The 19231-nt window shown below is 41.7% G+C and overlaps 1 long non-coding RNA gene across 1 annotated transcript; it reads left to right on the top strand.

Moving 5' to 3' along the window:
* Positions 1–9221: 9221 nt before the first annotated feature.
* On the top strand, positions 9222–11477 carry LOC140508618 (uncharacterized). The gene is made up of 3 exons (XR_011968483.1): positions 9222–9320; positions 10935–11109; positions 11224–11477. It is a non-coding gene; the product is annotated as an uncharacterized lncRNA (long non-coding RNA).
* Positions 11478–19231: the final 7754 nt, after the last annotated feature.

The raw sequence follows: 19231 nt of genomic DNA, 5'->3' as shown, positions 1-19231 counted from the left end.
ACAAAGGATGTGAGTTCATATCCTGTCTCTGACACTCTGCATGTGTCTGATAACCCGTTTCCTTTCCTCCGGTCACATTTTCCTTATTCACAAAATGAAGGGGTTGGACTTCATGGCCTCTGCAGGAAGATCCTAGGAAATGATTCTTGTATGGCATGGGTTTCAGTTCCCTCCCCAAACTTGTTGGCTTCCTCTGGATGCCCTCTAGGCTGTCAATGACCTTCCTAAAATGGAGTACCTAGTAGGGAATATATTATCATCTCTTTTTGAGGGTGGGGGATTGCAATTTCTGACTTCACTGATCTAGGGATCTCTTGGTAAGGAAACTCCCTCTGTCAATGCAGATCAGCAGCTCACAGACTAACACAATTGTCTATGGGGCACTGAGACCTAAGTGGTTTATCCAGGATTATATATTCAGGTTGTGCCAAAAACCAAACTTAAATCCAGATTTTTCTGACTCCAAAACTCTTCTCTATCCCCATTTTACATATGAGGAAACTGAGGCTAGCTTACAGAGCTAGTAAGTATCCCAGGTGGGATTTAAACCCAAGTAGCTAGAGAAGTAAATGGCAAACCATTCCAGTATCTCTGCCAAGAAAACCCCAAATGGGGTCTCAACTGAAAACAACTGAACAACTCTCTTTGCCTCTGGAACTCTTTCAACTCTACCACAATACAGTTCAAATGGTAAGTCCCATGGAAACACTCTTCTCTCACTGAGAATTCAGAGCTCCCTTTATTTGATCTAGATTTCAGTTCAAGGTGAAGTCAAACTAATGAAAGGCTAGAATGTGAATCCTGTGGCTCAGCCCTTCATCCTCTCATAGTGCTCAGAATTCCTTTGTGGCTGGAGGGGCTGTGGAAGTTGGAAGGGGAAAGAGTGAGTCATTTAAATAATTGTGTTAAAAGTATTATTTGAGTGTTTCAAGCTGCTCCAGTGGGCAAAGCGCCAATACCAGTGAGAACCTAGATCCATCCATGAAGATAAGTGAAAATTGCTGTTATTTTTATCATAATTATCATTATTCCCAATATTTTATAGTCTCACACATAGGTACTCCAGTAAATGTTTAACAACCATCTCTCCAAAAAAAAAAAAAGTGTACACACAGCATCATTATCATTTTCTTCATCGCTTTCTTAAGTCTAGACAATCAACAAAGCAATAAATTCAGCCCTGATTTGTAGCCATTTACCAATTTCCAAGGTGTGAATGCTCACCTTAAAAATTTAGCCATCAGTTCTCCTGAATTGATCTAAGCTGGCTCCAGCACACCCATGGTTTCAAAGCAATTTCTTCACTTTCATTTTATTTGTTCCTCACAAGAGATAAGTATGTGGCACAGCAGTGGATAGAGCTCAGGGACAGGAAGAACTGAGATCAAATCCAGATTCAGATACTTCATAGTGTTATAACCTTGGATAAGTCACTTAACCTCAGTTTCCCCAACCCTAAAATTGGGTGTGATAGCAGGGTTGTTGGGAGGATCAAACGAGAATATTTGCAATACGCAGTGCCTGGTACATAGTAGGCAACAAATAAAGGATCGATATTCTCATTAAAAGGGAGGCTCTGAAGGCAGTCAGGTGACATAGAAGAAGCTAGAGTCAGAATAGATCTGAACCTTGAGGAAGATAAGGATTCTAAAAGACAGAGATGAGGAAGAGTGTCCAGATAGAAGTGCCAGCTTATACAAAGGTCCAGGGGCTGAAGATGTAATGGAAAGTTTGGGACATAGCAGTTAGGTTAGTTCAGCTAGTCTGTGCAGTCAGTCAGCTAACAAGCATTATGTGCCAGGCACCGTGATAAACCCTGGGAATACAAGGAAAGACAAAAGACAATCCCTGCTCTCAAGGAGCTCACAATCTAATGGTAGAAACAACATGAAAACAACTATGAGCAAGAAGTATGTGCAGGATAAATTAAGGATAATCAACAGAAAGAAGGCACTAAGATTAAGGAGCCAGAAAAGGTTATTTTAGAAGGTATGATTTTAGCTAAGACTCGAAGGGATCCAGGGATGTTAGGAGGCAGAAATGAGAAGAGAGTTCCAGACAAATAGGACAGTCCCTGAAAATGCCCAGAGTCAGGAAATGGAATATCACATGCAAAAAAAACAGGCAGGAGGCTAGTGTATCCCACAAAGACTCTGGGGTCAGTTAGGTGTATGAAAATTAGAAAGGCAGGTGGGGGCGAGATTACAAAGTGTTTTAAAAGCCAAACAAAGAGTTTTAGATTTGATCTTAAGGAGCAATAGAGATCTACTAGAGTTGATTTAATAGAGAGATGGCATGGTCAGACTTGTGCTTTAGGAAGTTCAATTTGACAGCTGAGTGGAGAATGGATTGGAGTGAGGAGAGACTTGAGGCAGAAAGAGGAAGCGATGAGGGCTTGCTCTAGGGTGGGAGCAGTGTCAGAGAAGAGAAGGGAGCACATTTGAGATGTGTTACAATGGTAAAATTGACAGGACTTGGCAACACATTGGATATAAGGAGTGAGAGAGGGAATGAGGAATAAAGAATAACATCTAGGTTTTGAATTCAGGTGATTGGGATGATGAAGGTGCACTCCACAGTAATAATGAAGTTAGAAGAGGGGGTACTGGTAAGGGAAAGATAATGAGTTCAGTTTTGGACATGTTGAGTTGAAGATGTCTCTAGGACATTCAATTAGAGATGTCTAATAAGTAGCTGGAGATGTTAGACTGGAAGTCAATTTATGGCTGAACTGAGAATTATCTACATAGAGGTGATAGTTGAATCCATGATAGCAGATGAGATTACCAAATGTATTAGCCTGATAGGGAGGATGAGAACCAAGAGAGGGTAGTATCACAAAAATCTAGAGAGAAGAGAAAATCAAAGAGGAGAGAGTATCAGTACTGGCAAAGGCTGCAGAGAGGTAAAGAAGCAAGAGGACTTGCAATTAAGAGATCATTGGTAACTTCAGAGAGAGAGTAGTTTTGGTGGAATGATGAAATCAGAAATCAGACTGCAAAGTTCTCTGAAAAACAGAATGAGAGTAAAGGAAGCTGAGGTATCAACTATAGATGGGCTTCTTAAGAAGTTTAACTACAAAAGGAAGGAGAGTGATTGATAATTAATAGGGATGGATGGATCAAGTGACAGTTTTGTGAGCATGGGGGAAAAATATGGAAAGTTTTGGGGGTAGTAGGGAAGTATCCAGGAGACAGGGAGAGACTGAAGATAAGTGAGAAACTAGAGATGAAAGAAGGGGCAATCTATTGGAGGAGATAGGATGGAAGGGGATCACTTGTGCACAAAAAGGGGTTTGCCTTGACAAAGAGAAGAGCCACCTCTTCACATGAGGTGGGTGAAGGAGGACATGGCGATGGAAGGCATCTGAGTAAAGTGAGATGACAAGGAGGGGAGAAGAGGGAGCTCTAAGGGAATTGCCTCAGTCTTTTCATTGAAATATATGACAAGGTTCTCAGGTGAGAGAGTGGGTAGGAGGAGCAGAGAAGTTTTGAAGAAAGACGAAAAGGTTCAGGTGAATGGGATAGTGAGTCAAGAAGATGTAAAAAGATTGAATGCCTTGTCACGGCAAGGACTCAGTTAAGATTGTTGTTCAATCATTTTCCGTCATGGTCCCTTTGGGGTTTTTCTTGGCAAAGATCATGGACAGGTTTGCCATTTCCTTCTCCAGCTCATTTTTCAGATGAGGAAACTGAGGTAAACAGGATTAAGTGACTTGCCTAGAGTCACATAGCTAGTAAGTATCTGAGGCCAGATTTGAATCCAAGAAGGTGAGTCTTCCTGATTACAAGCCCAGTGCTCTATCCACTGCCAGTTGAGATTATGTGGCATAAATTTGTAGTGAATCCCTTCATCATGGTTTTGTGGCTTTCTCCAGCTTCATTCAGCAACATATAAGCAGGAGCAAAAACTGCATATGATGGGAGTAATCCAAGGCTGAGAATTAGCAGAGCAATATCTTCTGTAGGTTAAAGAGGAAAGGTGCTCCAGAGAAGGAGAGTAGAATGTTAAACTGGTTCACCAATGAGTCAAGATGGGGAAAAGAGAAGAGCACAAGGATGATAGACTAGGAGAAAACTGAAGAGAGGAGGGAGAGGTGGAATGACAATAGACTGTCATCAGTCGGGGGAATTTCAGAATTCATGAACACTGGAGTGGTGCATTTTGGGGTAATAGCAAGATCTAGGATAGAAGCATCTCTGTGTGTGGCTGAAGTGAGTTGGAGGATTAGGTCATGGGAAATGAGAAAATTGAGAGGGTTAGAGGGAGTGCCAATATGCAAGTTGAAGTCCATTAGTATGAGGCCAGGTTTTGGGGAAAAGAGAAAAAGTGTGAGTCAGGCATTGAACACACTGAGGAACCTGCCCAAGAGGTCAGTGGAAAAGAGCCACTAGAATCTTGATTGGGTCATAAATATGGATTGAATGAATCTCAAAAGAGGAAAAGTTATTGAGTAATGGGAGCAGAGAGAAAGTCTAGAAATGACAAGTGGGAGCAAAGAGTATTCCAGTTTCCCTACCAAGACCAGTGTGCAGGAAAAGGAGTAATATGTCAGGAAAGACAGTCTGAAGCCAGATTGTAAAGACTTTCAATGCCTATCTGAGGAGTTTACATTTTATCCTGGAGTCAATGGAGAGCCACTGGAGACTTCTGAGCAACAGAATGACATGATCAGAACTGTGCTTTAGGAAGATCTTTTGGCGCCCATGTGATATTCTCTTCCCACAAGCACTCCCACTAGAGTTACATTTGGAAGCCTCTCCATGCCTTAGCTGGTGGTGTCAATGCAATCCAACATGTATTGTTCAGGCCAAAAAATAAATTCATCACCTGGGGGCCCACCCTCTGGTGATAAAAGTAGTAGAAGTAATAATATTATTATGTGACAGGAATAAAAGCAGATGGCTATGATTAAGCCCTTCCCTGGCTCTTACATTGCTTTATCTGTATTGGTCTCTTCATGCTTTCTCCCATAAAGGGAACTCAAAAGACTATGAGGGTCCTGGGCCATAGACACTTGCTACATTTACTACCTACAAGAAGAACTTTGCCCCATAGGAGGGAATGTGAACTAGCAATGTGAACTGTAAAAGAAAAGCCATCCTTTCCTTTAGAGGAGAGATGTAATAACGTTAAGTCCTTGATTTCTCTCAAAGATCATTCAAAGTATAGAGGATGCTTGTGGGCTGTGCTCCAGCCCCTTCTTTCATCAACCTTCAAACTCAGGCAACACGCAGCAATGCCATTTTTGAAAAGAAGAGATGCTATATATTTTTTCCTGTCATTTAGCTTGTTTTATTTTTCTAATTCAGCAAGTCCCTTCTCTGGACCTCAGTTTCCTCACCTGGAAAATAAGGCATTAGAATAGTCTCTAAAGTCCCTTTCAGCTCTAAAATGTTCTGTTTTGTCAGCTGACATTCAATAGTCAGATTCTAAAGTCCTACCCAGTTCTGATATTCCATTTTCTCAAGTCCCTCCCAACTCTAATATTCCATACTTTAAGATTCCTCCTGGTTCTAGCATTCCATATGCTAAGATCTCTTCTAGCTCTCACATTCTATGTTCTAAGATGCCCCCCAGTTCTGACATTCCATGTTCAAAGACCTCGCCCAGCTCTGACACTCAATGTTCTATGGATCCTTGCAGCTCTGACAGTCGATGTTCTATGATTTCTTCCAGTTCTAACATTCTGTGCTATTATTTGCTTGGGAATAAAATTAATTGATCTTGGGGGCAGCAAAATAAGAAGACCCCTTAACCCCAAAAAATGTTCTCTGGTCCCTCGAAGTCCTACAAGTCAAGCAAACTTATGGAGTTTCTTGTAGAAGAACCAAGTTATTTCTTTCCCCAAGGTTCTAGACTGAATTATTGTAGCCTGAGGGAGCTATTCATCAGCCCTGACACTGCAGGAAGCTTAGTAGGCAAACAGCTTTATTGCTCTATGAGATTAACCCAGCCTGTAGTAATTTGTAACAAAGATAAGAAAATTGCAATGGTCTCTCAGAAATAAATCTGCAATCCAGGGTGGACAAAGGGGACTTCAGCGAGAAATCTGCTATTTCAGATATAATCAAATTTATAACATCCGCTGCACAGCATAAAGACCCAAGCACCACAAGTGTCGTCTGGACCTGTCACCAAATGCATCAATTAGCAGGAGCTCCTAACAGACCTCAAGGAAAATTCCAATGCAGCCCCAGCTCCCACCTTTGAGAGAATTCTATTGTCTTATTTGAGAATTTCACAGGGCTCCAAAAAGGCCAGTGCTCCCCTAGATATTGGCCAAAGTTTTACCTGATAAGCCTAGCTGTCAACATCTCAGTCTTTGGTAAGGTATTCACAAGGTCCTGTCCTAGGCACCATGGACAGAGAATGGTGAGGAAAACCCATTCCTGCCTTACCAATCTCACACTCCAATGGAAGAAACACAATTCATACACAGATAACGATAAGGAATGGAATATATGATAGTAATAGGGTGCCGTGCATAGGGTCCCAGTATTCCTCACTTCCCATATCCCTGGGCTTCCAGTAAATCTACCTCCTATTAATATGGAAGAAAATAAATTCTAGAGTTTACCATGCATATGTACATATGGAATATAATTAATTTCAAGGGGATGATATTTACTGCATATTACCCATATCCTTTTGACAAGCTTCTTCTACTCCCTGGAAATATAGGTACCTCAGATTAGAAAACCTGTAGCCTTGGATGACCATAGACCTAAAACTGGAAGAAACCTCAGAAACCATTTTGTCCAACCACATTATTTTACAGATGAGGAAACTGAGGTATGGGTTGTACCTTGGCCCATACAAGGTCATACAAGTAGTAAACTTGAGAGACAAGATTTGAACTCGGATCCATTCCTCTGACTCCAGAGTCAGTGTTCTTTCCATTTTAGTGGAAAACCAGACTTGGCATCAGGAAGAAGTGAGTTGAAATCTTACCTCTAGTGTGTCCTGGCTGTATGACCCTGATCAATTCATTTAACCTCTCAGTGCACTCAGGCAGTTTTCTAAGACTATAAGAAGTCTGACCTGTATGAGTAAAAGGAGTTTTCTCACCAATGAAATCATCAGGTCTGGTTCAAAAAAGTTCCAAATATCTAAGGGAAGTATGAAGAGAATTCTTTGTAACATATGGGAGGAAAACAAATGTTTCTAACTTGGAGCAGGGAGTCAGAAGAGGCTTCCTGGAGAAAAGTATCTTGTACATAATAGGTAATTAATAAAGGTTTCTTGAATCGAATTGGAGGTGCCATTTTTGGGCTGGGTCTTAAAGGATGGGCAAGACTTCCACAAACCCAGACCAGAGGAGAACAAAGAGCATGGAGAGTATATGGGGCAAAGGAAATGACCTGAACTGGACAGTGGAATGCAAGCACAGGAGATGCCATGTTATCTAATGCAAGAAGCAAATACAGATAGCATGAAAGAGACACCAGGATGGATAGGTTGTTTTGTTTTGTTTTAATTATGAAGTCTCCTTAATACTAAGTCACCTCTGAATAGTTCAGAGAAGTTCTTTGACTTACCAAAGAGTACTAGATTTAAAGTTGTGGGCTTGCATCCTGGTTTTGCCATAACCTTGGGTGAATCACTTAATCCAAGCAAGTATCAGTTTCTTTATCTGTAAAATGGATATAAAATACCCCCCCCCCAATTTACAGGGCCATTGCCTGAATAGAAAATGTCTGTAAAGCATATTCTAAACCCTAAACTTTAAAACATAATACAAATATGAATTATTTAGAATCAGAAAAGTTGGCCAGGTGTAGATAATGAGAACTGGAATGAAAAGACCACGGAAGGCAGGATGAAAACAAGCAACTATACATGCCAATTACTAACAAATATTATCTCACTTGATCCTCACAACAGCCCTGGAAGATCAGTGCTATTATTATATCAGTGCTATTACTTTTCAGGCAAAGAGCAAAGGCAAAGACCAAGGCAAAGAGCAGTTAAGTGATTTGCCCAGGGTCACCCAGGTAGTATAAGTCTGAGGTAAAATTTGAACTCAGGTTTTCCTGACTCCAGGTCCAGCATTCTGTACACTATGGTGCCACCTAGCTGCTTCTAACTGTGTAGGAGAGTGGCCAAGACACCCAATCTGGAAGCAGCCAATCTAAATTTGAATACCAACTTTGCAATTGAATGTACTATATGTGTGACCTTGAGCGATTAATTCTCTTAAACTCTCTGAACCTGCTTCCTAGTCCATCAAATAAGGCAATTGGAATATATGATCTCTACAATCCCCTTCTAGCACCATAGTGATTCTATGAATGAATATGAATGACATTTATGTGACATCTACCTCCGTGCCTTGAACAGAGATAGTTGAATGAAAGGCTGGAATGATACTTATTTCTCATTCCCACTCTGCCCTAACTAGTGACCTTGAGCAAGTCCCTTCCTTCTCTCTGGGTCTCAGTTTCCTTACCTATAATATGAGGATCTTGGTATAGATGACCTCTGAAGGTCTTTCTCATTCTAGCTCTATGACACTACGATCTTTGAGGACTTTTTTAGCTTTGAAATGATATGATTTTGCCATTCACTCTGAGGTTGTCTCCTCACCTGTCAAATGAGGATCATAATCTCTACATCCTTCTGAGGGGTGTTGGAAGGTGAGAGAAAAAGACAGAAAGAAAGAAAGACAGACACAGAGAAACAGAGACAGACAGAGAGACAGACAAGAGACAGACAGAAGATCCAAGTACTGTCCTAAATCTTCAAAGCACTATGGTGTTATGAGACACTTGTGCTACATTGGGAGGATTCTACCCACACCAATACAAGTATATACACACACTAACTCACCTCATACCCCGAAGAAGACTTGCAGACTCACAGTACACCCAGTCATTTTCTGGGTTCGGAGATGCTGCTGCTGAACTTGGGCCACAGGAAGGTGACTCAGCTCCATGAAGGTGGCCTGAAATGTCTTAAAATAAAAGAACAGGGGCAAGAAAAGGCAGGCACAGTGAGATGGGTTGACTCCACACTCTGGTTCCGAACTTCCTGGCATGGTGACTGCATCTCAGGGAAAGACTTCCTTACTCATTCCTGTCAGTAGGCTGAAGGTGGAGGACAATCACCCACAACCTTGACATGGCAAACAGACTATCACCCAGGCTGCCACGGTGATTAGAAAGCTCAATGGAATACTCTGTTCACTTAGCTGGGCAGACATTATGACCCGGCAAGCACACTGGGCATCAGAATGCAGCCCAGCATCACAGAAATGTACTAAAGCTGTTGCCCATCATTGCTAGTCCAAAACAAGGCCAATGGAGTAGGAGACCGGAGTGAGTTTTACAATGAAATTTTTAACTCAAAACCCAAAAGAATTATAGACTCTCAGAGATAGAAATTTCCTCAAAGCTCATCTAGATCAACCACCTACACCTATTCTATGCGAGGCATCAAGGTGGTGCAGATAAAGAACCAACCCTGGAGTCAGGAGGACCTGAGTTCAAATTCAACCTCAGACACTTACTAGCTATGTGACCCTGAGCAATTGCCTCCAAGAAAAGGCAGGGGGGGTGGGGGTGGGGGGGGGGGGGTTGAATCTCTATAGTTGACGGTCATGTAGCCTCTTCTTGAATACCTCCAGTGATGGGGAGCTCACTATCTTACCAGAAAGGAAACCCATTTTGTTTTTTAATACTTCTGATTACTAGGAAGTTCTCCTGTTGAGCTGAAATCTACTTTATTGCAATTTCCACCCACTGACCCTAGGTCTGTCCCTTGGGGCCAAGTCGAAGGAATCTAATTCCTCTTCCACAGAGTGGGAGACCATTTTGCATAAGGGGAAAAGTACTGATTTGGAGTCAGAGGAACTGGGTTTAAATCCTGCCTCTGCCCTATGACCTTGAACAAATCACCTACCTTCTCTGAGCCTCAGCTTCCTCATCTGTAAAATGAGAGTTGAACTGATTCAGATGCCTAAAGTCCTTTCCAGCTTCTCTGGTCTCAACTTAGCTTCATACCAACAATCTGAGAGAAATGCTTCAGGAATATTGTCCCCATTTAACTGCTAAGGAATAGGTTCAGAGAGGCTAGGTGACTTGCCTCTGGTCACACAGCTGATAAGTGACAGGCAGAGAAGCAGAGATCTCTCTCCACTACCTGACTGTTCTTTTTCTGATGCCCTTTCCCTTTCCCCAAGCTGCTTGGATATTACCTTGATTATTCTTTTCTCAGGATAAACAGTTCCTTCACCAGGTCCTTTTTTGGCCTGATCTCTAGTCTCTGCCCTAAAGAGGTGCCCTCTGGATCACCATCCACCCTACTTAGAACCCCTTCTCATCCCCTCAGGATCCTTTCTCCAGTTGTTTCCTCCTGGGACCTGTGCTCTCCCAAACCCAAACCCAAGCAGTCGGGGGAAACCCCGCACCCACCCTCTATGCCCAGTACCCTCCCCAGAAGCAGAGTAAATATTTTTCCTGTGGCGCCTGGCGCTCAATTAACCACCAGCTCCCTCTAATCCCCACGTTGCGCCAACAGCCTGTGGCACGGGGGAGATGGGGGAACATTTAAGGCAATTAAACTTTAGCTACTTTTAAAACAAAATTCTTTTAAATGCTAATGACCATTGTTTTCCAACTTGATAAGTAAAATTTTGTGTCAAGCAAGGTTAGATGATTGGGAAGATTTAATTGTACTTCTCCCGGGAAGAAGACTGTTCCTCCAACAGCTCCACGGACCTCTCCCCGCGCGCCTTCAGAGAAGTGTCCTGCAACAATAGAGCGGTGATTTGCTGAAATTAAAATGCTATTATGGGGAAATTAGGCCTTCAATATTTTTAGCAGCTCTAATAGGCCTTGCATTTTAAGGGACATCTGATAATAGATAATTACATTTCATCTTAAAGAAACTGAGTTGTTTTCTTAAGGAAAATACTTTTCTTTCTTCGGCAGAGGTTAAAGCCGCAGCCATCATTAGCAGGAGCAATAAGCAGTAGGTGCCTCCTTCAGCTTGGGGAATATATATTAGCATATAAATAGCCTTCGGTGGCTGCCTGATTCCAGCTATTTTGCGTTTCAATGTGGCATCAGAATGCACTTAGCGAGAAACGTGGGAGAGGAAAAAGAGGTTTGTAATATGTCGCTTTTAGAGAGGGGGGAACTGCAACCATGAAAAGATCATCCCATCCTCGATGGGGCCTTTTTATATATATATTGTATCCTTTCAATGCCCCAATGACAGGCTCCAAAGAACAATCGGAGGCCCCAGAACTGGGCTTCGCCTTGCGCTGGCCGCCTCGTCGTCGGGTGCCATTGATGTAAGTCAGCGGTGCATTGAAAACAAGAGAAATGCTGGGGGGTCTCGGCTTGGATTTATCCGGCAACCCTCGCCGTGTTCCTAGGCTTCTGAGTTTTGGTCTCCGCCCTCCTCTCTTTCCTATCCCGCCAGGCCGCTTCCTGTCTATATGTTGGGAGGGGGCGATAATAATAATAAAGCTGATGATGATAATGAAGGTGATGATGATAATGTTCTACAGAACATTAAACACAGAAGAGGGTGGCAGGAAAACATCTTGTCTTGGGACTATTTCTATCTGACCTCGGAAGCACAAGATGAGAAGGGATAATACCAGAACTGACAATGGGATTGCCCTTTCGAATCTGCAAAGTGCTCTGCATACGATAGACGCCTAACCACAACCCTAGTATCTAGAGGAGATAGCGTCCACATTTTACTGACCTTTACTGAGGTTCAGAGAGGTCCAGTCAATCAATAAATATTTATTAAGCGCCTGCTATATGCCAGACTCTGTGCTAAGCTCTAAGGACACAAAAAGAGGCAAAAGAATGTCCCTTCCCTCAAGGAGCTTCCAATCTAATGGGGAAGGCAATATGCAAATAAATATATACAAAGCAAGCTCTACACAGTACAAATAAAAAATAATGAGCAAAGGGAAAGCATTAGAATTAAGGAAGGGTTGGAGAAGGCTTCGTGTAGAACGTGGGATTTTAGTTGGGAATAAAAGGAAGGTCAGCAGTCAGAGTGGAGGAGGGAGAACACTTCAGGCCTGGGAAACAACGAAAGAGAATGCTCGGAGCTGAGAGATGAAGTGTCTGGTTCATGGAACAGCCAGTTCCATGTGTCACTGGATGGAACAATATGTGTTGAGGGGTAAGGTGTAAGAAAACTAGAAAGATTGAATGGAGCTAGATTATGAAGGGCTTTGAATGCCAAATAGAGCATTTTGTATTTGCTCCTAAAGGCATTAGGGACCCACTGGAATTTATTGGGTAGAGGGAGAGGGCTTGATGTGATTGGATCTGTGCTATAGGAAAATCACTTTGGTGAATGAATATAGGGTGAACTGTTGTAGGGAGAGATTAGAAGCAGGCAGACCCACCAACAGGCTATGGCAATAGTCCAGGCTTTGAAGCGATGAAAGCCTGTACCAGAGTAGTGATAGTGTGAGATTAGAGAAGGGGGAGTATTGGAGAAATGGTGCAAAGGTGAAATCGACAATCCGTGGAAATAGATTGGGTGGGGGGAGGGGATGATAATGAGGAATTCAATATTACTACTAAGTTGTGATCCTGAGGGACTGGGAGGGTGGTGTTGCCCTCTACCAGAATAAGAAAAGGGGGGAAGAGAGAGGACAGGAGGGTTTGAGTTTAAGCTGTCTACTGGACATCTAGTTCAAGATGCCGGAAAGACAGTTGGAAATGTAAAATTGGAGGTCAGTAACTTTTGACGTGGCCATGAGGCTAGTAATCACCTAAGAAGGCCCCAAATCTCAATTTATTCATCTTTTGAACGCAGGGATTGAGCTCGATAACCTCTGAGGTCCTTGTCAGCTCCAAGTCTATGATCCTAAATGTTGGAGGTGAGGTTTGAACCCAGGTCTTCCTCTCTCCAATCTAAATCTGGAGCAAGTTGTCCTGACCCCTCTGCTCCTCACTTTCTGGAGTAGATCATTAAAAAGAAGTTCTAAAAGTACAGAATCACAGTGCACTCTCCCACCCCTACAAAACTGCTTTGTACTTATTTTGTGTGTACTTATACATAGGGGCAGCAAGGTAGTAAAGAGGATAGAGTGCCAGATCTGGAGGCAGGAAGATTCATCCTCCTGAGTTCAAATCTGTCATTAGACAATTGCTAGCTGTGTGACCCTGGCAAGTCCCTTCACCTTGTTTGCCTCAATTTCCTCATCTGTCAAATGAGCTGGAGAAGGAAATAGCAAACTACCAAAGCATTTTTGCCAAGAAGACCTCAAATGGGGTCACAAAGGGTTAGACAGAACTGAAAATGACTGAACTATAATATATGTACATGGAACCCTCATAAAATGTAAGGTTCTTGAAGGCAGGTACTATTTTATTTTGAATTTGTATCCACAGACCCTAGTACAGTGCCTGGCATATAGGAGGCACTTATAAAGTATGTGTTGATTTGTTGACCTCAGGGTTAAGTTCAAATATCCCATCATACAAATATAGAACAGGGAAGGTACTTGTCCATGGTCTGAGACCAGACTAGAATCTAGGTCTTGGGACATCTGAATTTTTTTCCTTTCCCACTTACTGAACTCTAAGCCCTATTTTCATTCAGAACATTTTGAGCCAGCACTAAGAAACCAGGACTTCCAACCCATAGTCCAGTATTTTCTCTACTACACTATGTTATATCCACTTCTGGAAGGGGGTCTGGATTGGACAATCTTCCAAGATTCTTTGTATATATCAGATTTGGGGGTGGGGGGTGAAGGGGAAGTGTTTTGTTTTCCTAGTCTATGTGCAGAGAATCAGCCTGAGTGAGCCTCATCCAAATAGTGAATGATTGAATGAAGACATGACACAGACGAGTGTGAAGGACTCACAGCTCTGAGCATAGAAATAACAACTCCTCCTCCTCCCCTTCATCCTCCCAAGCAGGGATTGGTGGTCAAGCATGACCTACTGCTGTTACAGTGTAGCTTTTTGTAGTCAGGGATACTGATTGGCAAAGCAAACTCCCTTATGGCTATTACACATTAAGAAGCCAGCTGTGGTCTCCTCCGGCACATGTCCAAGAAGAAGGCAAAGTCTCAGGCAAATGAGGGAGTTGTACTCCAATGTCCTTCCTCTTATGTTCTTTCTGTGATTCTACCCTGTCCATCTAGTAGAAAAATGAAAAATCTCTCCATCTCAGTTTTCTCATCTGTAACATGGGGCTAAAAATATTTGCATTAGTGGTATCACTGAGGTTTTTCAATAATCAAATGAAATGATAGAGAGCACTTTATAACTGTAAATGTTGTAGAGATAGTACCAGTGATTACCAAGGAATTACTGAACAGAAGGGTCTGGATTCAGTCTTCCCTTAACCTCAGCCAAATCTAGGGCTCTGTCCATACCACAATGCTATCTCTTTTATCTCTCCATTGCTTATAATGTGTTCTTTAGAGCATCTCCCAGTATACTTTGAATCTTGACACAGGCTTCAGAATAGAAAGGGTACTGAGTTTGAAGTGAAAGAACCTGGGTACAAGTTCTAGCTTTACCACTTACTCCTTATAACATGGGCAAGTGACTTAATATCTCTGGGCCTCAGTTTCCTCACCTGAAAAATGAGTGGGAGTTGAAGTAGATTAACTCTAAGGTCTCTGCCAGCTCTAAACATATGATACTATGATCTTGGTGTTTCCATATCACTGATAAAAGAAACCTAGATACTATTGTGGCTCTGAAAACTTATACACTAAGTGATTAAACTTTTATGCTGTCTTCGGAGGACTCGTGTTAAGTCTTACTTGGGGCCTCCAGCTTCTTTAATGGGAAGGGTGCTAAATAGAGCTGCAAGTCATCAGAGCTAAGAGAGACCTTAAAACATCTAACATTGATTGTCAAAGTTAGAAGGGACCTTAAAAGTATCTGTACTTAAGTAAATTCCTTCCCTCTCTGGACTAGAGTTTCCTCCTTTAAAAAATGAGTAGGCTGGACTAGATGGTTTCTAAGGACCCTTCCAACTCTTATGGTTTGTGATTTTAGTTAGTGCTGGGGAAAAATTACTGATTCCAAGCATTCCTCCTGCTTTGCCAGAGAGCTACAGCCTACATTCTCTGGCCATGGTGCTGAAAACATCGAATTTGCTTACTGCTTGTTAGTACCTGAATTCAACCCTTTCCTGTTTCCTAATGCTTTCCTGATTCATACAATCTGAGTAATGGGACATTCCCAAGGCATCTACTTATTTTTCAAATGACTGGAGACTGGTCAAAAAGGAAGAAGCCAAAGTGCCCAAGTAGCACATGGTATGTATCCAGCAGTGAGCTGACAAATGTTTAATAATTGACTTCCCAGGAAAAAGAAATATATACACAAGACACTCTTGTAAGTTCAATCTGTATTATTAATATTTTCTCCATTCTTTCCCATACACTTTCTTAAGTCTAGACAATCAACAAAACAATAAATCAAGCCCTGATTTGTAATATTTATTGATTTCCAAGGTATAAATACTCACACTGAAATTTTAACAATCAGCTCTTGAGATGATCTGAACTGGTCCCAGAACATTGCTAACTATGGGAGGCAGCAGCATGGTATAGTAGGAGGAAGCATGGATTTCAAGTCAGGAGATCTATGTTCAAATCCCAATTCAGTCAGTTAGACATGTGACCTTGAAAAATTTTCTTCCTCCAACTTGGCCTCTATTTCTTCATCTATAAATAGGAATAATAATGTTTTAACCATCAAGCACTCAAGAAATGCCAACTCTTGTTATTACTGTCATGGGCTGTATGTGTGTACAGTCAAAAGAGTCCTAGATTCAGAATCTGGAGACATGAGTTGAAGTCCCAACTGTACTAACATCTGGCTTTAGGTCATTAGATGAGGAAAAAAGCACTAGATTTTGAAGTCAAAGGAACTGGGCTTGAATCTCCATTCTGCATTATTACCTAAGTGATCTGGACAAGTCTCTTGACTTCACTCACTGGACTTCAGGACCTCTAGGGTCTTTTCTGGCTCCATTTAAGGGTCCTATGATCCTAAATCCCTTTTTCTTTCTGAGCCTCAGAGTCCTCCTCGATAAAATAAAGAGTTAAGTCAGAGACTTTCCAAGGGTCCTTCCAACTTAAATGACATGGATTCTAATGATCCTACATGATAACAAGTGGAAAGAAAACAGTCAAAGTAGTTGTGTATCATCATTCAGACTAAATCAGAGGTGTCAAATATGTGACCCACAACTTCACTCCCAAATGCAGCTCAAACCAGATTAAAATGTAATTGGAAAATGCTTAACAAAATAAACAAAAATACAATACTGCATAGATAACAATAACTTGTGGTCTTCATCATCAATATGCAACCCACAGGGATCCATTTTTATTTGAGTTTGACACTACTGGACTAAATCATCCTCTTCCTTTGCTCCTGTTCACATAAACAGACCTGGAAAAAATCACAGTGTTTATTGGATCCAAACAAATTTTTGTTTTCTGATTTCAACAGGGCTCTCAGCATAGGAAGGCAATCATTCCACTGCATCCTAACCTATTTGCAATCCTATTTTTCAAAGCACTGTACCTGAATGTCTTCTCTCTCATTAAACTTCCCCTGATACTCCTTCTCTCTCCTATGGTAAGAACCTGACTTCATACTACACTTGAAACTAACCACCATGAGTTCCCTCTTCTTTCCTCCTTACATCACATCACTCAGACTTCTTCCCCATTATTTCCTCCTTGACTTTGGTCTCTGATAAAGATGTCACCCTTCTTACTAAGACAAATCCCTCTAAAAACACTCTTGATCCCTTCACTTCCAGTCTTCTCCAGCAGAGTGTTTTCTCCCTCCCATTTTCATCACCACTTTCTCTCTAATCTTCATTCTCTAACTACTGACTCCTTCCCTCCTTCCCATTTCTCCCCCACCCTCAAAGAACTGACTAGATCTATCCATCCCCACTAGCTATCATCTCATATCTCTCCTCCCCTTGTTGGACAAACACCTTAAGAAAGCTTCCTACACTCACTGCCTCCACTTCCTCTTTTCTCACTCTCTTCTAAACCTTCTAAAATTGGACTTCAAATCTCATCCAAACAAAACAGCCACTCTAAAGTTACCAATTTTCTCTCTTAATTGCTAAATCTAATGGACTTTTCTCAATCCTCATCCTTCTTGACATCTCTGCTATATCTGACAATGATGATCACCTCCTAAATATAGTTAGTACATTCAAGTTTTCATGACACTCTTCTCTCCTTGTGTCAGATGCCCTAATATGCCCAAAACAACACTCATTATCTTTCCCTAAAAATGCTCCCACTTTTCCAACTTTTCTATTACTATCAATGGTATCACCATTCTATCAGTCACATAGGCTCACAATGTCAGTATCATCTTCTGCTCCTCCTTCAAACCCACTCCACATATCCAGTCTGTTGTAGTAGTATTGCTTCTACTTTCATATCAGCTAGGTGGTGCAGTGGTTAGAGTGCCAGGCCTGGAATCAGGAAGACTCATCTTTGTGAGTTCAAATCTGCCATCAGACACTTACTAGTTATGTGACCCTCAGCAAGTCACTTCACTCTGTTTGCCTCAGTTTCCTCATCTGTAAAATGGGCTGGAGAAGGAAATGGCAAACCACTCCAGTATCTTTGCCAAGAAAACACCAAATAGACTCACAAAAAGTTGGATACAAGTGAAAAAAATGACTGAACAATAACAACACCTTCATAACATCTCTCATATATGTCCCCTTCTATCCATCCTCATAGCCACCACCCTGGTGCAGGCCCTCATCACCTCCCACATGGACTATCTCAATAACCTTCCCACTGATCTCCTAACCTCAAATCTCTCTCCACTTCGAACCATCCTTCACTCAGCTTCCAGAGTCATTTTTTCCTAAAGTGCAGATCACACTATTTCATGCTACCACTCCCCCATTCAATAATTCCAGTGGCTCCCTATAACCTCAAGGATCAAATAAAAATGCTCTGTTTGACATTTAGAGGCCTTCACAACTCCTTCCTGTCTTTATAGTCTACTTATACCTAACTTCCCTCCACAAACTCTATGATCTTGCTATACTGGCCTCCTTGCTGTTCCTTAAACATGACCCTCCATCTCCCATGTCCATGCCTTTGTACTGTCTGTCCCTCATATCTAGAATGTTCTTTCCTTACCTCCACCTCCTGGTCTCACCAGATTCCTTCAAAACTCAGTTCAACTCCCATTTATGCAGGAGGTCTTTCCTAGCTCCATCTCACAAAGAGTAGGAAATATCTTCAGTAAACTTAGGCTCAGTTTAAAGGGTCTTTGGAAATCATCTATTCAATTCCTTTATTTTACAAATGAGGAAATGGGGACCCATAAAAGGTTATCTACATTCCCATAATAATATTCTTAGGATAATGGATAATTGAAGATACATTCTTTCAGTGGAAGAAACCAACCACAAATAATGTGAAATAGGAGAAACCTAAATGATTTAATGATAAGTGGTCCAATCAGAAGGATAGTACATTTAGAGATGGCCTCAAGTCAAGAAGAGAATCTGGGTGTGAGTCCTATCTCCCACATGTCCTGACTGTCTGACCCTGGTCACGTCACTTATCTTGTCAGTGCCCCCAGGACACTAAGGCTCAAAAGTGCAGAGAAGATACCAACATGAACTGGTAGAAGAGGAAGAATTCCCTCATTGGGAGTTCTCTACATCAATAACATTCAGACCCAAACTTTTGAAAATGGGATGATGTACAGTTAACTTTTCTTTAACCAAGAAATATATTAATAACAGACATTTCTATAGTGCCTTAAACTTACACAATACTTTCACACACATTGGTTTTTTTTTGACCCTCACAACAATCCTATGAGGTAAGTGGTAGATGATGATATTAATAGTTGATGTTTATAAAGTCCATTTTAGCTTCACAATAATAGCCCAGTGAGGTAAGTATTACAAGAATTACTGGGGATAACTAGGGGGCACCATAGTGCACAAAATGCTAGACTTGGAGTCAGAACTGAGTTCTGCGAAACTGAGTGGCACTGGGCCCTGGAGTCTGTCAGGAGGACCCGAGTTCAAATGTGACCTCAGACACTTTGTAATCCTGGGCAAGTCACTTAACTCTGATTGCTTCTGAAAAAAAGAAATGAAAGACCTGAATTCAACTTCAGATTCCAACACTTACTAGCTGATTAACATCAGCAAGTCACTAACCTTTTGCTGGCCTCAGTTTCCTCATCTGTAGAATGAGAAG

The sequence above is a fragment of the Notamacropus eugenii genome, chromosome 5 (assembly GCF_028372415.1).
Source record: "Notamacropus eugenii isolate mMacEug1 chromosome 5, mMacEug1.pri_v2, whole genome shotgun sequence".
NCBI lineage: Eukaryota > Metazoa > Chordata > Mammalia > Diprotodontia > Macropodidae > Notamacropus > Notamacropus eugenii.
This window is presented reverse-complemented; position numbering and strand designations above follow the sequence as displayed.